The sequence below is a fragment of the Monodon monoceros genome, unplaced genomic scaffold (genome assembly GCF_005190385.1).
Source record: "Monodon monoceros isolate NGI ecotype Baffin Bay Population unplaced genomic scaffold, NGI_Narwhal_1 Super_Scaffold_6, whole genome shotgun sequence".
Taxonomy (NCBI): Eukaryota; Metazoa; Chordata; class Mammalia; order Artiodactyla; family Monodontidae; genus Monodon; species Monodon monoceros.
Window position 1 is genome coordinate 94,201,695 of NW_021703783.1, and position 19,401 is coordinate 94,221,095.

Below are 19,401 nucleotides of genomic sequence, written 5' to 3' on the forward strand. Positions count from 1 at the left end.
TGGGCACCCACAGGAGCCTCCTTCAGAGCCCGCCCCACTCTGTCCTAACAGCTGCTTTGGCTGGGAACACCTTAGAAACTCCTCTTGGAAAGCTTCATAGGAGCCAGTTATTGGGCGCCAGGAAAACCAGTCCATGGCTCCCAGCAGGGCTCCCCATAGAGAGTTCAGCCAATTAAGGAAGCAATTAGCCTCCCCTGAGGCTAATTCATGCACTGTCACCTAACACAGTTTTATGGTTCTTTGGGACAGAGGGCCTCAGTTCCCTGTGGGCAGAGCGGGGTGTGTGGCAGCCACTCCTTACAAAGATTCCTGGTCCCACACCAGCGATCCAGCTCCACAAGGCTTCGGGAGGCCAGAGGACCTGCGTTTTAACAGATGCTGGTTGTCACACTTGAGAAACTGCCCGAAGTGCTTCCCAAGGCAGATTTCCAAGGGGCTGTGGGTAGGGTGATGGGCAGCTCTCCAGGGGGCCTGCTCTGAAGGGGCCACTGGCCAGGAGGAGCCCTTCGAAGCGGCTGGGTCGTCCCTCCTTCCTTCCTTCTCCCCGCTTCTCCTCCACTTGTCCTCCCTCCCTTCTCCCTCCCCCTTGGAAGGCCGGTGTGGTGGAACTGGAACAAGCCCCCTCCATTTGCATCCCAACCTTACCTCCTAAGCCAGTGGGGGCACTTTCCTCACCTACAGTATGGGGGTAAAATACCCACCTTGCACGGATTGGATGAGGAACAGTTGTGGAAACAGGTGAGAGTGCTTGGCAAAGAATGAGGTGTTGATTGAAAGTAGCTGTTTTGCCTTAGCCTTTGAGCCTCTCTCGAGTAGGTCTCTTTACAAGAGGTGGGCCGGCGGCTCAGAGGGGAGCAGGTTCTGCAGAGCACAACAAGCATCCAGCATCAGGAGATGAGGCAGGTGTAGCCCCCACAGGTGTGCAGTTATGGATGAGGAACTCTGCCTGGGGGGCGGGTCTGGGGGCAGCAGGGAGACACGCGGGAAGGTTGGAGAGTGGGAACGGGACGGGAGGCCTTCCAGGCAGCCTGGAGTCCTCGAGCTGGACCCCTGGTAGGTTCCAGAGCAGGGTGCAGGGGGCTGGGCAGCATCCGGTGACTCTCCCACCAGCTGACCCCTCAGGAAAGCTCTGCTCTCCCCTCTCCTCCCTGCCCAGAGGTACCTTTCCTCTCACTTCTCTTCCCATCGAACTGTGTCTAGGCCCGCTCCCTCATACCCTCTGCCTGGGGAGACCTGGGTCAAGGTCAGAAGGCCTTAGGTCCACAGACAGCAAAGAACCCAAGCCAGCACCTCTAGTTCCTACAGGAGTCCAGAAGTCCCTCCAATGACCCACAAGGAACTTTGGTTCGCTCATTCATTCATTCAGCAAACATCTCCAGGGCGTTGCTCTGAGCCAGGCCCTGTCCTGGGCACTTTCCATCTAGGACAGAGCTTGACACCCACACATCTAAGCCACAACCCAGTGGGAACCCAGTGTGAAGGGGACACAAGCCCAGATCAAGCTGAGCCTGCCATGGAAACCAAGGCCACAGCATTCACAGAGTCTTGGTAAGATGCTCCAGGAGTAGAAGAGAGAGGGCTGGCAGGAGGGGCTGGGACGTCAGGTCCAGGCTAATAAGCTGAGACAGGACAGGGGTCCAGGGGAGCCAGACTGGGACGCACTCCCTCCTCCCCCATCCTCTGACAAAGCTACCTTCTCTCTCCAGTGTCAACAATCAGATGAATGAAACCATTTATTTTTCTATTAAAAAATTACTGGTATTGCAACTAGTATAGATTCCTACTGTTTTCACTTCACATGTACAGATTTTCAGCCACACTCTGAGTTAAGCAGATTCCTGGCTGTTCCTGGAAGCCCGGCATCATTTATGACACGGTTTCTGAGTGGAAAGACTTTCTCCAGAAGACACAGCTCATTTGGAGGTAAAGAGATTTCCTGCGTTCACTGGAGTGAAAATCCCGTTCTTTACAAAACCGCCTGCAACACTGAGGAGAGGCTGTGGGCTTTTTAGGACCAGAAATCTTCATGGGGCGTGCTGATCGAGAAGGACCACAGTCTGCCCTTCGTCCAGGTAGAAAAAGAAAGGGGAAAAGTTGGCTGAGTCTAGACCTTTGGATGCTGCGCCGTGAAATTTCCACCAGGTCACAGCAGATGGGCAGCAGCCTGAGAGCCCAAAGATTTCACTCACCCAGAAACCTCCTCCCCAGGAAATTCCCCCACCCCCACGGAGCCCAAAGGAAAGTATTTTCAGGCTTCTTCCATTGGACTTGGGTGAAAGTGTTCCTAAGCAGTGGCCCAGCCTGGCTGGGAGCCCGGGCCTGAGTCATTGCATCCCGGTGCCCTGCTGGCCACTTCTTTTCCTTTCTTCCCTCCCTGAATCTATCTGCTGATCTTTGTGTCACCACCTTCTGGAAGATGAGCCATGCGCAGGCCATGGCCATCCCTGAGCTGCCCATGGGACCGGGGCTGGGCTCCTTGCCAGATGCAGCTGACCTCAGAGTAGGCAGGAGGCCCATTGTCACCTGGCCCAGGGCCTGGACCCAGGCAAGGGTCCCCTCTGACACCATCCTTCCCCCTCCCCCCCAGAGGGGGAGGGGAGGAGATTAGCAAATGGTGCTGGGGTCCGGGCAGCTGAGGGGACAGCTGTGCTTGGGGTCAGGTGGGAAGGGTGGAAGCAGGGGTGAGAGCAGGAGGCCTTGGCTGTTTGCGGAACACACTGGGGGAGGAGGAGATGAGGGGGGATGGGTTCAGTGGGCTTCCTGGGGTCTGCAGGTGGCCTGGGGCTCCTGCCACCTCTCCCTGGAGTCCCTGTGGCTTTGCTCCCTCCCCTCCCCACCCCTCCCTCTGCTCGTGTTCCCTTGACGGAGGCTCTCAGGCTCACAGAGCCGCCCCTGCCCTGGATGAAATGTCTTCCCCTCGGAGTTGTTTTTTTTCTTTTAAGAAGGATACAAGTCCTCCTTTTTTTTTTTTTTTTTTTTTAATTTATTTAATTTTGGCTGCGTCGGGTCTTCGTTGCTGCTCGTGGGCTTTCTCTAGTTGCGGCGAGCGGGGGCTACTCTTCGTTGCGGTGCGTGGGCTTCTCATTGCAGTGCCTTCTCTTGCTGCGGAGCACAGGCTCTAGGCGCGTGGGCTTCAGTAGTTGCAGCACGCAGGCTCAGTAGCTGTGGCTCATGGGCTCTAGAGCACAGGCTCAGTAGTTGTGGCACACGGGTTTAGTTGCTCCACGGCATGTGGGATCTTCCCAGACCAGGGCTTGAACCCATGTCCCCTGCACTGGTAGGCGGATTCTTAACCACTGCGCCACCAGGGAAGCCCTTTCCCTCGGAGTTTTCACCTCCAGGTCTTTCTTCTTCCATTTCCCGAGCAGGTCTCTTTCCTTCTCACAGGTGAGGACAGGGGGGTGTGGTCCCCTGCCTCCCCCTCTTCAGGCCAGGACATCCCTGGTCCTGATCATTCCCCCCACCCGGCTTCCAGACCCTTCCCCATAGAGGGCTCCTCCAGCCTGTATCTCCCTAGTGCCCAGCTGGGGTCTGACCAGGGCTGAGGTCAATGGGACCATGGCCCCACCCACATTCTGGACAGATGCCTCCTGAGAATCCCCTACCTCCTTCTGGGTCCCCTGTTTCCCCTGAGCTGCTGGTCGACCCTCTGCTGTGCCCCCTCTATGCCCCAGAGGCCACCCCCCACGTGGGTCCTCTTTTGAAGTAACTCATGATGTTGAGTAACGTCTGCCTCTCACGTGGCAAAGGCTGCCCTTCCCTGAAGGGGCCCATTAGGGCGGCCCGAAGGGAGAGGCACTGCCGCAGAAGACCCCCTCTTTATCCCGACAGGCTGATCCCAACCCCTTACATCATTGGCTGAGATTGTTCACAGGTCATTTTGATTTAGAAAAAGGCTTTCTCGGGCTCTTGGGATCCCCTCTCTATGCGGAAGTTCAGAGCAAAGGCAAAGATAATACTCACCCACTTAGCGGGGCCCATGGGAGGAACTGAAACCATCTTTGTGAGACGTGCGCCAGGAAAAGACGGAGCGAAGGGGCTAAGAACCGGCATCTGTTACGGACGCAGGAGGCCTGCAGGCACTTTACACACGTGATGTCACCGCCCCTCAGGAGGGACACCATCCCCCTGTAGACAGAGAAAGAACCGAGCTGGGGAACCCAGCCAGCCAGGACCCAGAGCGAGGCAGTGGTAGGAACAAGCCCCTCTCTTCTCTGTAAACCGCCTGCTCTCAGCACAGAGGAAACTGGGGTCTGAGGCTTACAGTCTCCAGGGGATTTTCACTGGAAAAAATCCCTACAAGTGCAAAGCCAATTTTAGGTATGACTGTGAATATTAACTTCCCCTTCTTGTGAGAACAGAACTCACAAGTTATAAGTTCTAAAAGGCTGACAAAACCATAACATTAAGCAACCCAGGAACATAGATTATTCTGTATGAACTGCCCGCCCACCTCTATAATGCATTCCCTGTGATTTTGTACACTGATCACCTCTTTGTTGGACAAGGATTCTGGAACGTCATATTCTATCGAGAGAATATAAACTTCGACCAAGTTTCCTTCATAGATGAGCAGGAAGAATTCAGGGCATGTCCAGTTTCCTCACGCAGGGACTACCCTGCTCCTTGGATGGACGACCCTCCATACCCAGTGTGGCTGTGCTGTCCTCTCTGCAGGGACCTATTGTGAGTTATGTTCATTGATGTCAATATTTTATGTCAAATCACCAGGAGATTTAAACCTTATTCCATCGTGTTCATCGGACGTCCTCTTCTTCATTCATCGGTGGGAGAATTCCTGGAAGCCATCTGGACCCTCAACAGCCCAAGAACTGGCCTCCACGTGGAGGTAACTGGGAGCCACATAACCCAGGGCCAGTCCAGCGCCAGTCGCCTGGAAGAGAGAAGAGAAGGGAATCGAGAGGAAAGAGGTTTAACTAACTGAGGTTGAAATGTCTCACATCTGCAAACCTTACAGAAACCTATGGTCATGTGAACGCAATGCAGTTACATATTGCAATTCAGTGGCCGAAATAAAGCCTGTATTTTGACTGAATGGCACTGACTGAGCAGGTACATCCAGGCAGGCGGAACCAAGCCACTCCTTGGCTGTTCCAGAGAAAGTGCCCCAAAGAGGATGCGGCAGCCAAACTCCTGCTAGTTTTCCGTCTCTCTCAAAAGGCGCAGCCTTGGAAATAACTCTTGCAGGTAGGGGTGGCCTCTCTGCCTTATAGGAAACTGAGTCTGGACTTGGAGGCAGGAGATCTGGGTTCAAGGCCCAGCCCGGCCTCTTCCTACCTGCGGGAACTTGGGCAAGTCATGAGGGTCCTCTGAGCCTCCCCTTCCTCCTCCGTGAGGCCGATGAAAAGAACAGCCACAAGGAACGGGAGTGCCTGTGAGTGAGAGCCCGTGGACGTGCACGAGGCTGTTCACTTCTGTCCGGGGATCCTGCCGTCTGGGGCTCTGCAGGGGGGCCCAGGAGCCCGGTTCTGGGAGCTCCTCTGTCTCCCCAGGCATGGAGAAGGGGGTGATGTCTCTGATCAGGATTCTGAACCAGTTCCAACTAGGCTGTGGTTTCCCAGCAGGCGGGGCGCCAGCCTCCCCCCCTGGCCTCGGCCTGCCCTCCACACGGGGGCGCTCTGACCAGCCCACCCGGCCACCTCGGCAGCCAGGCTCCGCCTCGTTTCCTTTCCCTTTCAGACCTGACGGATGACTGACGGCTCCTCCTCCAGCTGTAGAGAACTCCAGCCCGCACTTTGCCTCCAACTCGATCGTGCAGGACCCAGCTCCCCTTCATCCTGGCACCAAACGTCTGTTTGATCAGCTTTTCATCCGTTTCCCGAAAATGTGGTGATTTGAGGCTATTCTGAATCTTGCAGAACTGTACGCGTTGCACCCTGGCAAGATATTGATGAAGCCCCAAAGCTGATACTGGAGATGCTCTGCTCTCTGACAGCCCCTTCATCCCCTCACGGCCCCCGCCATGGCCCCCACAGCCCCTGGCTCTCTCCTCTTTGCCAGGGCCACCGTGAGGGACAGAGGGTCAGCTGAATGCGCTTAGCAGAGGGTCAGAGAGGCGGTGAACGTGTCCTCACCGGGTGGGGATCCTCTGTCCCGCCCCACCCCCAGGTCAGCTGGGAGGGGAGGGGCGGGGCGGGAGGGGCGCTGGGGTAGCATACAACAAGGTGGCATCTCCGTCCTGACATCCTGGATTCCATGGCCCCTCTGCTCAGCCTTCGTGACAGTAAAAAAAAAAAAAAAAAAAAAAGATTGTTTCAGTGCTGGTTAAGCGTTCTGCATCTCACATTTTTAGTAATAAGCTTTCTCATTTGACAGCAAATCCCAGTTTTACAAAGCAGTTTTTCAACCATTTTTTTCCCTTGTGTACAGACCCCTGTAAGGTAGCAGCTCCCCAACTTTTCAGAGAAGGGAGCCAGGCATCGGAGAAGCTGTGGCAAGTTCATGAGTTACTGTCAAGGATGCTCATAGGCTGATCCAGCAACAGAAAAGCCAGGAGTACCCTGATTGGGAGCTGCGGGCGTCAGGGCAGGGAGCCAGGGGCCTGGTAGGCAAGGTTGTGGTTGGTGGCAGTGGACCTTGGACCAGGGCTCAGGATGGAAGCTCTGAAATCCCAAGGGTGAGGAAGGAGGAAGAACAGAGCAGGGCAGAAACGAGGGCCCAGTGAGGATGCTGGGGGACAGAGTGAAATCAGAGCTCAGAAAGTGTAATCATCAAAGATCTATAAAGACAAAGCTCATCACACCCGCCCTCCCACCCCTCAGTCCCTCTCCCCCAAAGGGGTCTACACCCTCAGGCTCACCTGCAACCTTCCTCACTCTTCTGACCTGCAAACAAATAAAGCACAGAGCCACACACAGCCAGGGAACTGGGTTTGTTGGTTTTTACTGCGGTAGGGCCATCCTCGCCCTTTTCACCTGAATGCATCTTGCTTCGGGCCGGTGGGCAGGCCGGTGTGGGCTGCTCCAGCCTGCGCCTGGCTGGTCAGCTAAATCGGGAGGGAGGGCCAGGCAAGGCTGCAGAGAAGCAAAGATCTGTTGATCTGCTCTGCCCGGGGTGGGGCTGGGGGGACTGGCCCTGGGGGAAGAGGCAGAGGGCAGGGAACTGAAAGAAGCCAGCTGCGGTGGGGACAGCCCTGCCCGATTAAATGACCTGGAGAGGGCAGGAGTCCCCACAGGACAATCAAGGCTGTTCCTAGGGTGGGGTGGGGCGGCAGGGGGAACAGGGGAGGCCCAGCGAAAACTGGCAGAACCGCCCCCATCATAAAAGGATATGTTCTCGTCAGGCTCTTTTCTAATCCAGACTCCCCTCCCCCCCATTTCTCCTGGTCGCCTTGTTTCACCACAGACACCACTGGGGAAATTGCTGGGAGAAGGAAGGAGGGAGAAGCAATGGGGTTTATTAGGAATGGTGACTTTGTGATTTTCTGCTGCTAAGCGGCAACACTAGCTGTCCTCCCCCCGCCTGCCGGACAGAGGAGAGGGGAGAGTGAGGCACAGCCCCAGCCCGAGGTCTGGGCGTGACAGCATGGGACAGCGAAGGCTACAGGGCCACCAGCGAGCACCAGGGCTCCAGCTTCTCTCTGCCCTCTCTGAGACAGTCTTACTGAATGTAGTCGGTTGAACTGTGTTCCCCAAAAGATATGTTCAAAGACTAACCCCCTGTGAATGTGACTTTATTTGGAAATAGGGTCTTTGCAGATATCATTAGTTCCTTTCATCTCGAGATGAAATCATCTTGGATTTAGGGTCGGCCCTAAATCCAGTGGCTGGTGTCCTTGTAAGAAGAGGAGGGGACACACAGAGACACAGGAAGCAAGTCCACATGAAGATGGAGACAGAGACTGGGGTGATGTAGTTACAAGCCAAGGGATGCTGGGGGCCACCAGAAGCTGGGAGAGGAAAGGAAGGATTCTCCCCCAGAACCTTCAGCAGGAGCATGACCCTGCCGACATCTCGACTTTGGAGCACGAACCTCCAGAACAAGTGTCTGTTGTCTGAAGCCACTCAGTTCGTGGTACTTTGTCACAGCAGCCTCAGGAAACGAATCCACCGAATAAAGAAACCAAGCAGGGACCATTAGGGAGGATGATGACTCTCCTGGAGAAGAGGCAGGCAAGGGATTTTAAACACCTCTGAATCCACTTGGGAGCAACCCTTTTACAACAAGGAGTAGTAAGAGAGAAGTAGGTAACCTTTTATTGTAAAGCCACATAACCTTATGAAAAGTCTGGAAAATAGAAAGGCACATTTACCTGTTATCCCATGATACCCTTTGGAGTCTACAGACCTGGGTTCAAATCCCTGCTCCATCTTCCTTTTGACTTGAACGTAATTCACTTCTCTGAGCCTCAGTTTATTCATCTGTAAAGTGGGGATAATAATCCTGCCCCCCCCCCAAATTTATTAGAATTAAACAAGAAAATACACACTAGGTCCTAGCACGTGCCTGGCTACTCACCAAATCTTAGTAAGGTGTTTGTTGAATACTGGTTCCTCCCCCTCTCTGATAAAAAGCTCCAAAATGATGAGATTGGGTTCATTTTAAAATCCCTACATGTGGATGTATCACAACTTTCTTCTTCCTTTATTTGGAAACAATGAAGGTTTTGGGTTTTTTTTTAACTTTTAGAAAGATTTATTTTTAAATTTACATACAATAAAATTCACTCTCTTGGGTATATAATTCTCTGGGTTTTGACAAGTGCATAGAGTCGTGTAACCACTACCATAGTCAATATAAAGAACATTCCAGGAACTTCCCTGGTGGCCCAGTGGCTGAGACTCCACATTCCCAATGCAGGGGGCCGGGGTTCGATCCCTGGTTAGGGAGCTAGATCCCGCATGCATGCCGCAACTAAGGAGCCCGCCTGCCCGACTAAAAAAAAGGATCCCGCACACTGCAACGAAGATACCTTGTGCCACGGCTAAGACCCAGCGCAGCCAAAATAAATAGATAATTAAAAAAAAAAAAAAAGTCCATCACCTCCCCAATTCCCTCCTGTAGCCCCTTTGTGGTCAGACCCCCGCCGCAGCCTGCAGGAACCACTGGCCTGTTCTCCTTTTGTCTTTTCCAAAAAGAGGTTCATAGAAGTGGAATTGCAAGCACGTGGCCTATCGCGTCTGGATTCTTTCACTGGACATACGCTTCTGAGGTCCGTCCATGCTGTCGTGCGGCTTCCCCCGTATTGAGGAGGGGTTCCCGCCGAGCGTGCTCCTGTGTGGATGACCACAGTGGCTGATCCCTCCAGGTGAAGGATGCGGGCTCTTCCCCGATTTCAGTGACTATGAATAAAATTGCTATAAGCATTCATGTCTGGGTTTTCGTGTGAACATGAGTTTCCATTTCCCTTGGGTAACACCTGAGAGTGGGGTTCCAGGTTCCCATCAGGTTTCTAATGGCCTCTGAGTCAGACCTGCTCAGAGATGGGGTAGAGAGAGGAGCACGGTCTGGGAAGATCTGGGTCCCTGTCACAGCTCAGGGATGACAAAGGTCAACCAACTGAGGAGCACTGCTGTCACTTCAGCCTCCTCCAGGTCTGCTTCCCTTCTCTTGGAACGACCAGGCCAGGGTGGGGAGGAGGGTGGCCAGAGACGGCCCCTGGGACTAAACCGAGCTTTGTGGTATAATCCATATGTTCCGCTGCAGCCCTCCGGGGTGGGGAGGTGGGAGCAGCTCTGTTTAGCTCTGGTGCTACTGGGCCTGCAGGTGGGTCTGTGCCATCCTTGCTCTCGCGGCTGTTTCTGGACTATTCTCCTCCCTCTTCCTTACAAAGCCTCCCTCTGCGCCTCCCGTCCTCAGCTCTCCTTACGTGTCACCTGTTACCTCTCCTTGCGGCAGGCACCCAGACCTCCAGGCCACGCCGCCCCCGGTCCTTGAAGATCCTAGCGCATGGCCTCCTGTCCCATCCACCAACTGCTCCCGTCTTCTCAGTGATTCCAGAATCTGTGTCGATAGTCCTTAGGCCTCTCAGTCCTTCACTTTCTCTCCTCCAATGGCTTTGTCCTCCTCGAAGCCCAAGGACCCAAGGCACGCTCTGGACCTTGCACCTGTGCCCAGATCCTTCAGCCCCTCAATCTCTAGCACTTCTTCGTCACCACCTCCTACCATCCACTTCCTGCTTCCGGATTCCTGCTTCCAACAATCCTTGGCTACCTCAGGACCTACGAGCCATGATCTTACCCTCGCCCCATCCTCACTCAGCACCACAGCCGCTCTGACACCCGGAACCCCCCTCTCCCTCCTCATCCTACTTGCCTGGGGAGAGCCCGGCTCTGGTTAGATCCCACCCTCCACCCACCTGTGCAGACGCCCACTCTCCCCAAGGTGGCTGGAGGCCAACACACATCCCCACGGACCGCTCTCACTCACGATCCAAACCGCCCACCCCGAAGGGGCCCCACTGCCACCTGGTCCAGTTCCTGCCCCCGCTCCTTGGGGAATAACCCCACCTCCCCTCTCTGCTTCGCCCACCTGCTGTACTTTCCTGAGGAAAAGGAGAACCGGCCAGCAAAGAACTCAGGATCCCTCAAGATCCCTTGCCTCCATCCTTCTGCTTGTTCAGACTAAAACCTCGGGGTCGTCCTCACGTCCCCGCCTCCTCTCACACCCCACCCCTCCACCTGAAAGTATCCCCACAATACAGCCCCTCACGTCCCCTCCACGCCACCGGCCCCCTCCGAGCCCCTGTCTCCCACCCGGTTCACCGTGGAGCCTCCCCACCAAGCGCCCGCCTCTGCCTCCTTCCCCAGCTTGTGCTCAGCAGCAGAGGGCTAAGCCGGGTCGCATCACACCTGCACACCCTTCAGGTCACTCGGGGTCAAAGCCAGTGTCCTTGAGCCCTCACAGGCTCTCTAGGACCTGCTGCCACCCCACCTGTTACTTTCCGTCCAGCCTCCTCCCCCTCTCTCTCAGGCTCACCCACTCGCCACACTGGCCTCCTTGCTGGTTCTCCAGCCAAACTCGCTCCCCTCTGAGCCTTGGTACTTGCTGATCCCTCTGCCTTGAGCCTTGCCCCCCAACAATATCCATGACAGTCCCTCCTGTCACCGTTTTCCCAGCTTCACTAAAACGTTCCCCTCCTGGGGAGGTCTTTCCAGGCCACCCCATCTAAAATGGCACCTTCTCCAAGCTGCGTCTCCCTCCCTGCCTGTATTCTTTTTTGGCACTACTGCAGTGTCTTTTTTATCTTTTTTTTACCTTGTTTGCTATCCATCTCCCTTTACTGGAACATGAGCTCCACGAGACCAGTGAGTTGTCATTTGCCCACTGCTGAGTTCCCAGCACTGTCGCAATGCCTGGCACATAGCAGGAACTCAATAAGTTTCTGCTCTCCTGTGCTGCCCGCGCCCACCCGGGACCTCTCCTGGGGCCGTATCCTGTCCTTGCCAACTCATGCCACTGCTTTGGAAATTCTCCCTGGCTCCTGCATCATTCCCCGCTTGCTGTTGGGTCATTTCCATCAGTGTACAAACATGCAAATACCCTGGATTTTCTCCTTCTTAAGAAGAAACAACCAAGCACTTCCCTGGTGGTGCAGTGGTTAAGAATCCGCCTGCCAATGCACGGGACATGGGTTTGAGCCCTGGTATGGGAAGATCCCACATGGCGCAGAGCAACTCAGCCCATGCACCACAACTACTGAGCCTGCACTCTACAGCCTGCGAGCCACAACTACTGAGCCCACATGCCACAACTACTGAAGCCCGCACGCCTAGAGCCCGTGCTCTACAACAAGAGAAGCCACCACAATGAGAAGCCCGCGCACTGCAACAGAGTAGCCCCCACTCGCCACAACTAGAGAAAGCCCGTGTGCAGCAACGAAGACCCAACGCAGCCATAAATAAATAAAATGCTAGTTCTTTAAAAAAAAAAAGAAAGAAAACTTAAAAAATAGGATCACACAAAGTGGGAGAGAGGGAACAGTGTAGAGAGGATAGGGGTAGAACTGGACCTCTCTAAACATACCTTGTTTTGTAGTTTTGACTCTGGAACCATGTAACTGCCTTATTTAATTATAAATACATTAAACTGAAATGAAAGAAATCCCCTAAAAAAACAAAAGCAAAAGGATAGGCTTCCCTGGTGGCGCAGTGGTTAAGAATCCGCCTGCCGATGCAGGGGACATGGGTTTGTGCTCCGGTCCAGGAAGATCCCACATGCCGCGGAGTAGCTGGGCCCATGAGCCATGGCCGCTGAGCCTGCGCATCTGGAGCCTGTGCTCTGCAACGGGAGAGGCCACAGCAGTGAGAGGCCCGCGTACCGCAAAAAAAAAAAAAAAAAGTAAAAGGATGGGAAAAGATCCACCTTGCTATATCACTAATCAAAATTTTAAAAGCTGGAATGACTATATTAATATCAGACAAAGTAGATTTTGGAGCAAAAGATGTTACCAGGGATAAAGAAGGTACATAATAATGACAAAGGAGTCAATTCATCAAGAAGACATAACAATCCTAAATATTTATGCACCTAATAACAGAGCTTCAAGATGCTTGAAGCAAAAACTGATAGATCTACAAAGAGAAATAGACAAGTTGACAACTATAGTTGAAGATTTCAATACCCTTCTTTCAATAATTGATAGAACAACTAGACAAAAAATCTGTAGGTACTTAGAAGACTTGAACAACATTGTCAGCTAACTTGACCTGACATTTATAAGGCACTTTTCCCAATGACAGCAGAATACACATCCTTCTCAAGTTCACACAGAACATTTACCAAGATAGACAATATTCTGGGCCATTAAAAAAGTCTCGTTGCATTTAAAAGGACTGAAGTCATACAAAGTATGCTCTCTTATCAGAGTGGAATTAAATTAGGAATTGATAACAGGAAGATCTCTGAAAATGTCCAAGTATTTGGAAAATAACACACTTCTAAATAACCCATGGGTCAAAAAAGAAGTCAAAACAGAAATTTGAAAGTATTTTGAACTGACTGAAAAAGAAAACACAACATATCAAAATTTGTGGGCTTCCCTGGTGGCGCAGTGGTTGAGAGTCCGCCTGCCGATGCAGGGGACACGGGTTCGTGCCCCAGGTCCGGGAAGATCCCACGTGCCGCGGAGCGACTAGGCCCGTGAGCCATGGCCGCTGAGCCTGCGCGTCCGGAGCCTGTGCTCCGCAACGGGAAAGGCCACAACTGTGAGAGGCCCGCGTACCGCAAAAACAAAAAAAACAAAACAAAAACAAAATTTGTGGGACTATTAGCTATAGATATTTTGCAGATGCTCTTTATCAAGTTGAAGAAATTCCCGTCTATTCCCAGTTTGCTAAGAGTTTTCGGTTATTTTATTTTATTTTTTAAAATTATTTATTTGTTTGTTTGTTTGTTTTTGGCTGTGTCGGGTCTTAGTTACAGCGTGCAGGCTCAGTAGTGGTGGCGCTCGGGCTTAGTTGCCCTGTGGTGTGTGGGATCTTTGTTCCGCGACCAGGGATCGAACCCCGGTACCCTGTGTTGGAAGGCGGATTCTTAACCACTGGACCACCAGGGAAGTCCTGGGTTATTTTAAAATCATGAATGGATGTTGGATTTTGTCAAATGCTTTTTCTGCATTCATTGATATGATCGTATGATTTTTCTTCTCTAGCCTATTGATATGGTGGGTTACATTAACTGATTTTTGAATATTGAGACAGCCTTGCATACGTAGAATGTGTTCCGCTTGATTGTGGTATATAATTCTTTTTATATTTGTTATAAATTTGATTTGTTAACACTTTGATGAGGATTTCTCTATGTCTGTGAAATATATTGGTCTGTAGCTTTCTTCTTTTCATGCTGCCTTTGGTTTTTATATCAGGGCAATACTGGCCTCATAAAATGCTCTGAGAAGTATTCTCTTCTCTACTATTTCAGGAAGAGATTGCATCATAATATTGGTGTTAATTTTTCATTAAATGTTTGGTAGAATTCTCTATTGAACCCACCTGGACCTAGAGGGTTTTTCATGGGAGATTTAAAATGATAAATTCAATTTATTTAATGGTTATAGGTCTTTTCAGATTATGTATCTCATCTTGCTTGAGTTTTGGTAGTCTAAGGTTTTCAAGGAATTGGTCTGTTTCATCTAAATTATCAATTTATAAGTGTAAAGTTGTTTATAGTATTCCTTTATTATCCTTTTAATGGCTGTAGGATCTGTGGTGATACCCTTGTGTCATTCCTGATACTGGTGATTTGTGTATTCTCTCTTTTTACCTTGTCAGTCTTTCTAGAGGTTTATTATTTTTTTTCAAAGAACCCGTTTTTGTTTCATTGACTTTCTGTATTGTTTTCAATTTCATTGATTTCTACTCTTTATCATTTCTTTCCTTCTGCTTGCTTTGGGTTTATCTTGTTTGTCTTTTTTCTAGTTTCTTGAGGTAGGAATTTAGGTTATTGATTTGAGACATTCCTCTTTTCAAATGTAAGCACTTCATGCTATATATTCCCTTTCAGCTCCACTTAACCTGCATCCCACACATATTTTCATTTTCAGTTCTACGTAGAGGATTGTTTTTTAAAGTGGCACCAAGATGTTTGGAGGAGACAAAGACAGCTATCTACCAAAAGGCACGCTCTTCCCCTCAATGGCATAGATGTGTTGCCAGGAAGTGGCTACACAACCAGGGACTAAGTTTCCAAGTTGTCCTTGCCTCTGGTGAGGCAGTATGAACAGTTCTTGCCAATGGAGTGTGAGAAGTGCTGTATGCCACGTCCAAGACAATGCAGTTAAGAAATAAATATTCTTTCTTCATCCTCTCCCTTTCTATGATGGAGGCAGGTAATGATGATGAAGCCTTAGGGGGTAGTGGAGCCGAAAGATGGAAAGGCTATGGTCCCTGAATCACTGAATGGAGGAACACCTCCCACCAACTGTGAACGCTCATATCGGCCTGTTATAGGGGTGAGACACATGTCTTTTTGTGTTAAACTATTAATAGTTGGGATTTATTTAGCAACAGCTAGCATTTCCTTGCTGTTAACCTCAACAATCAGCAGTGTAACTCGAAAGACATCTTTTAATAACCTGTTAAGGGCATGGCATCCATAAATATACCTGAACTTATTGATTTCATCCAGAATCAATTCTTGGGTATGAAAGGCCTTACCGTTTATTGCCTTGTTATACCTACTATACTGAGAACATAAAACAGTAGAACATTTTGGACAAGAGACCCGATCAGAAATCCCAGTTCAAAAGCATTTGGGAGCCATTCAGAAAACCAAAGCCCCGGAGCTATCATCTCTGACAATGCTGCTCCAGACTTCTGCCTTTCCCCCATGAATGTCTGCCGAAGACAGCTGTCTGGAGAAATGAGAATCCCTGCACTGTCTCAGCAGTTTCTGCTCCCTATGTCCCCATGGTATGGGCACATAGATGCCTTGGGAAGAGCTGATGCTCTTAGGCTCTGAACCCGCTCTCCTGAATTTATGTTTCATTTTTGTAAATCAGACAGGACGTGGTCCGGAACCGTCTACAAAACACAACCCCAAACGGCTTCTCGATGTATTTCCAGTTGAAACGAACAGCTGCTCTAGTCTCAGATCTCCTTTGTATCATTTGCTGTTTGCTGTATCTGTCTCATTGGCCTCCCCTTTTTCAGAAAAATGTACTTACATTTAAAATAGAACGTGGTTATATTTTTGAAAGCTAAATGTCTTCCTCACCAGGCCAAATGGGGGTGCTTTCCCCCCTCTTTTTTCTCTGCACTTCCTCTCACATTAAAGCTGTTGAATTTTTGAATTTTTGTTGAATTTGATAGGAGCTTTTGACTCCTATCTGGTTTATAAGCTCTGATTTCTAGAACAAATTACCTACGTAGCGCTCAGGCAGGCACCCGTCTGTCAGATAACCCTGGAGTTTGATTTTTCCGCCCTGCCCCCGCGCTCGATTATTCATTCATGGCAGGGAGAGATCCGGAGGGCCAGAACAATTTCATCAGCCCTTGGAATTCACTTACTGTGAGCCTCCTCTCCCCAGACCACGCCGCTACCATAAATAGACGTCACGTGGCTTCCTTTTATGATAAGGTCGGAGGAAACGAGTGCACAGGGAGAAGCCGCTAGGAGAGTCAGAGCTCTGAGTTCTGGCTCTAAAACCTGAACAGAGCTAGTCTTCTTGCCGGGGAGGGCGGGGGGTGCAGCTCAGAAAGGAGGAACGAGGTGGAAGACCTCGTGGGCGGGCCGCCTCCCAAGGGCTCCTCTGGATGCCTGAGCGACTCCCTGACTCCCAGCACTCTCTGCCCTCAGCCATCCCTACCCCTCGCGAGGAGGCCCGCAGACTCCTTCCCACCCCACCTGCCCGGCCAGGCTCTGCGGCTCCCCCAGCTCATTTTCTGATAGAGCTGTCACTTTTTATTGCTGATGGGAGAAATCATTTCCTCTCTTAGCTGAATGTTAATTGGCCTTTCTCCGCTCTTTCATTCAGTTAGTACATGCAGTCCCCTAGTTTTTTTCCACTCCCCAAGGGAAAAGCACCTTAGTAGAGAAGCATTCCAGCAAGACAAGGAAGGTGTTTCTTGCAAAACTGCTAATTGGTAATTGCTAAATCAGAGGTTAAGAAAAAGCTAAAAAGGAGTGCAAGGAGGGGGGGTGACCAGGCATTTCGGTAGTTCCACAGGAGTTTTAACCGCCTGCAGGCTCACCGCTACAGTACCTACCACTGTAGAGGGCTCAGTACTCAATAGGGAGACCCGGGAAGCCAGCTGGGTCTGGTTGAAGAATCAACTGAGCATCTTCAAGGGGCCAGGCACCTAGACAGACCCGAGAGGTGCCGAGATGACTAAGATGTAGTCACAGGAGGCAAACCAATAAATAAACTGGGGACATTGGTTTCCATGTGACCACAGCAATGGCAGAGGTAAGCCAGGATACTGCGGGATGCACAGAGCATCAGAGAAACTTCCTGGAGAAAGCCACACTGCAGCTCAGCTGTATAGGATAACTAGGTCAGCAGCAAGGGCATCCTAGGTGGAGGAGACGGTCTGTGCCGAGTCACGGTGCCTGGAACAGGGTGGTGCATGGGAGGAGGTTAAGGTCATGTGGAGGTTACGGTCACAGCAGGGCTTCGGTGCCCAAGCAGGTTTTTTTCCCCATATAATTTTATGCCCTTAAAAGAAATAGTCTTATTGAGATTTAATTTATACTCCGTAAATTTACTGCTTAAACTGCACAATTCAATGGTTTTAAATTTTTTCGTATATTTAAAGAGTAATATTCCTGTATATTTACAGAGTTGTACACCCATCACCATAATCTAATTTTGGAACATTTTCATCATCACAAAGAGAAACCTTCTCAGTGGGGTTTTTGATACGGGCCTGGCCAAATTATGCCTCACATCAGTTGGCAGCAGGGCAGAGAGGGGTTTGGAGGGGGAAGCCGGGCCCCTCCCTCATCGAACCCAGGACATGAGCAAGGAGCACAGCAGGGACTGAGCCCAGGGGCTAAAGATTTGTGGCAGCGGCAGGTAAAACTCCATCTCTTAGATTCTTCTCTCTTGACAGGAAAAGAACTAGGTTATGAACACTCAGGCTAGTTTTTGCTGGCTGGCTATTTAGTGGTAGTGATACAAATCAGTATTTTAGATGGATGGTCGCCTACTTACAAAGAAAACAGACAGAGGCCGTATCACAGCAAAATCCAGAATTCTGAAGTTTCTGCAAAATGGGAGGAGCACAGAGCACTATTCGTATGTTTCATACAGCAAAACCCAGAGCTGGTCTGTCCCCAAAAACGGGCAGGGAGGGCTTCCCTGGTGGCGCAGTGGTTGAGAGTCCGCCTGCCGGCGCAGGGGACACGGGTTCGTGCCCCGGTCCGGGAGGATCCCACATGCCGCGGAGCGGCTGGGCCCGTGAGCCATGGCCGCTGAGCCTGCGCGTCCGGAGCCTGTGCTCCGCAACGGGAGAGGCCACCAACAGTGAGAGGCCCGAGTATTGCAAAAAAAAAAAAAAAAAAGGGCAGGGACTCTGTCCTCAAAGTCTCTGTAGGATGACTGAAGTGTGGTCACGTGAACCAGAGTCTTGAGCAGGCCTGCCTTTGTGTAGTACAGATAGACCATTCATACCCAAAGTTCTTAGCAAAGCAAGGACCAGAGGGAATGGGTGCACCTCTGCAGTGGCTTTGGGGGCAGGTGGGTCTGATCTGAGCATGATGCTATGATAATTGTGCTATGATAATATTTGTTCATTTATTTATTTATTTGGTTGCACCGGGTCTTAGTTGCGGCAGGCGGGCTCCTTAGTTGCGGCATGCATGTGGGATCCAGTTCCCTGACCAGGGGTCAAAGCCGGGCCCCCTGCAACGGGAGCACGGAGTCTTAACCACTGTGCCACCAGGGAAGTTCCTAGGTTTATTTTTTAAATTGCAAGTAAGAAACAAAAGCAGAAACAAATTAAACCAGCTTTCACAATAAAGGGGACTCAGTTCTGACAAAATCTTGACCAGTGTAATGTGAAAAAACTCTCCATACAAAAACATAGAAATGCGGGATAAAGTATAACTACATAAAGAAACCGTAAGCGCAGGCTGAGTTCGCAAGCAAGAAAGGGATAGCCCCAGGGGCCAGAACAAAGAGGGAGAAACCAGAGTGCTAATCACGTGATCTGACCCCACAGCGGCCTCAGGGAGGGATGCAATCAGAGCCAGTAACCCAGGGGCCTTGGCTTTGGCCTCCAGATTGGGATGAGATGTGGAGATGGAAGGTAAGATCTTCAGAGGACAGGAGGTGGACAGGTGAAACTGACTCCCTGAAAAGCCAGGCTCCTCTGAAGGCTGATCTCTCAGTGAAGGGGTGAAGAGCTAGGAAAACCCTATCCCCTGGCATGAGGAGATAACAAGAAGTTTGTCTATCACAGTACAGGCGAGAACAGGCAAGTTACAAAAGGATCCTCTGAAAAATCCAAACCTCACCTATGTGCTTTGAATGGGTTTGAGGCCCAAATTGGTATTGTATGCATGGTCTGAGATTCTCATGCCAAAGGAAAAAAATTGGTCCCAGGCTGGTGATAACCCTGGGCCACCTGGCAAAGCAGCTGCAAAATGGCTTTAGAGGGACACTCTTACAACTCAGGTAGCAGGAAGCTCTCCTGGGAAAAACAAGCTCCTCCAAAGATGAGCTCACGATATCAAATTCCAGTACCGGCGCCCCTTGTTTTATTGCGCCTTGCTTTATAGTGCTTCACAGATACCGCATTTTCTACAAATTGAGGCTTTGTGGCAACCCTGTGCCAAGCGAGTCTTTCAGCAGCATTTTCCAACAGTATTTGCTCACTTCATGTCTCTGTGCCACGTTTTGGTCATTCTCACAATATTTCAAACTTTTTCATTATTTTTCTATTTGTCACAGTGATCTGTGATGTTACTCCTATGACTTGCTGAAGGCTCAGATGATGG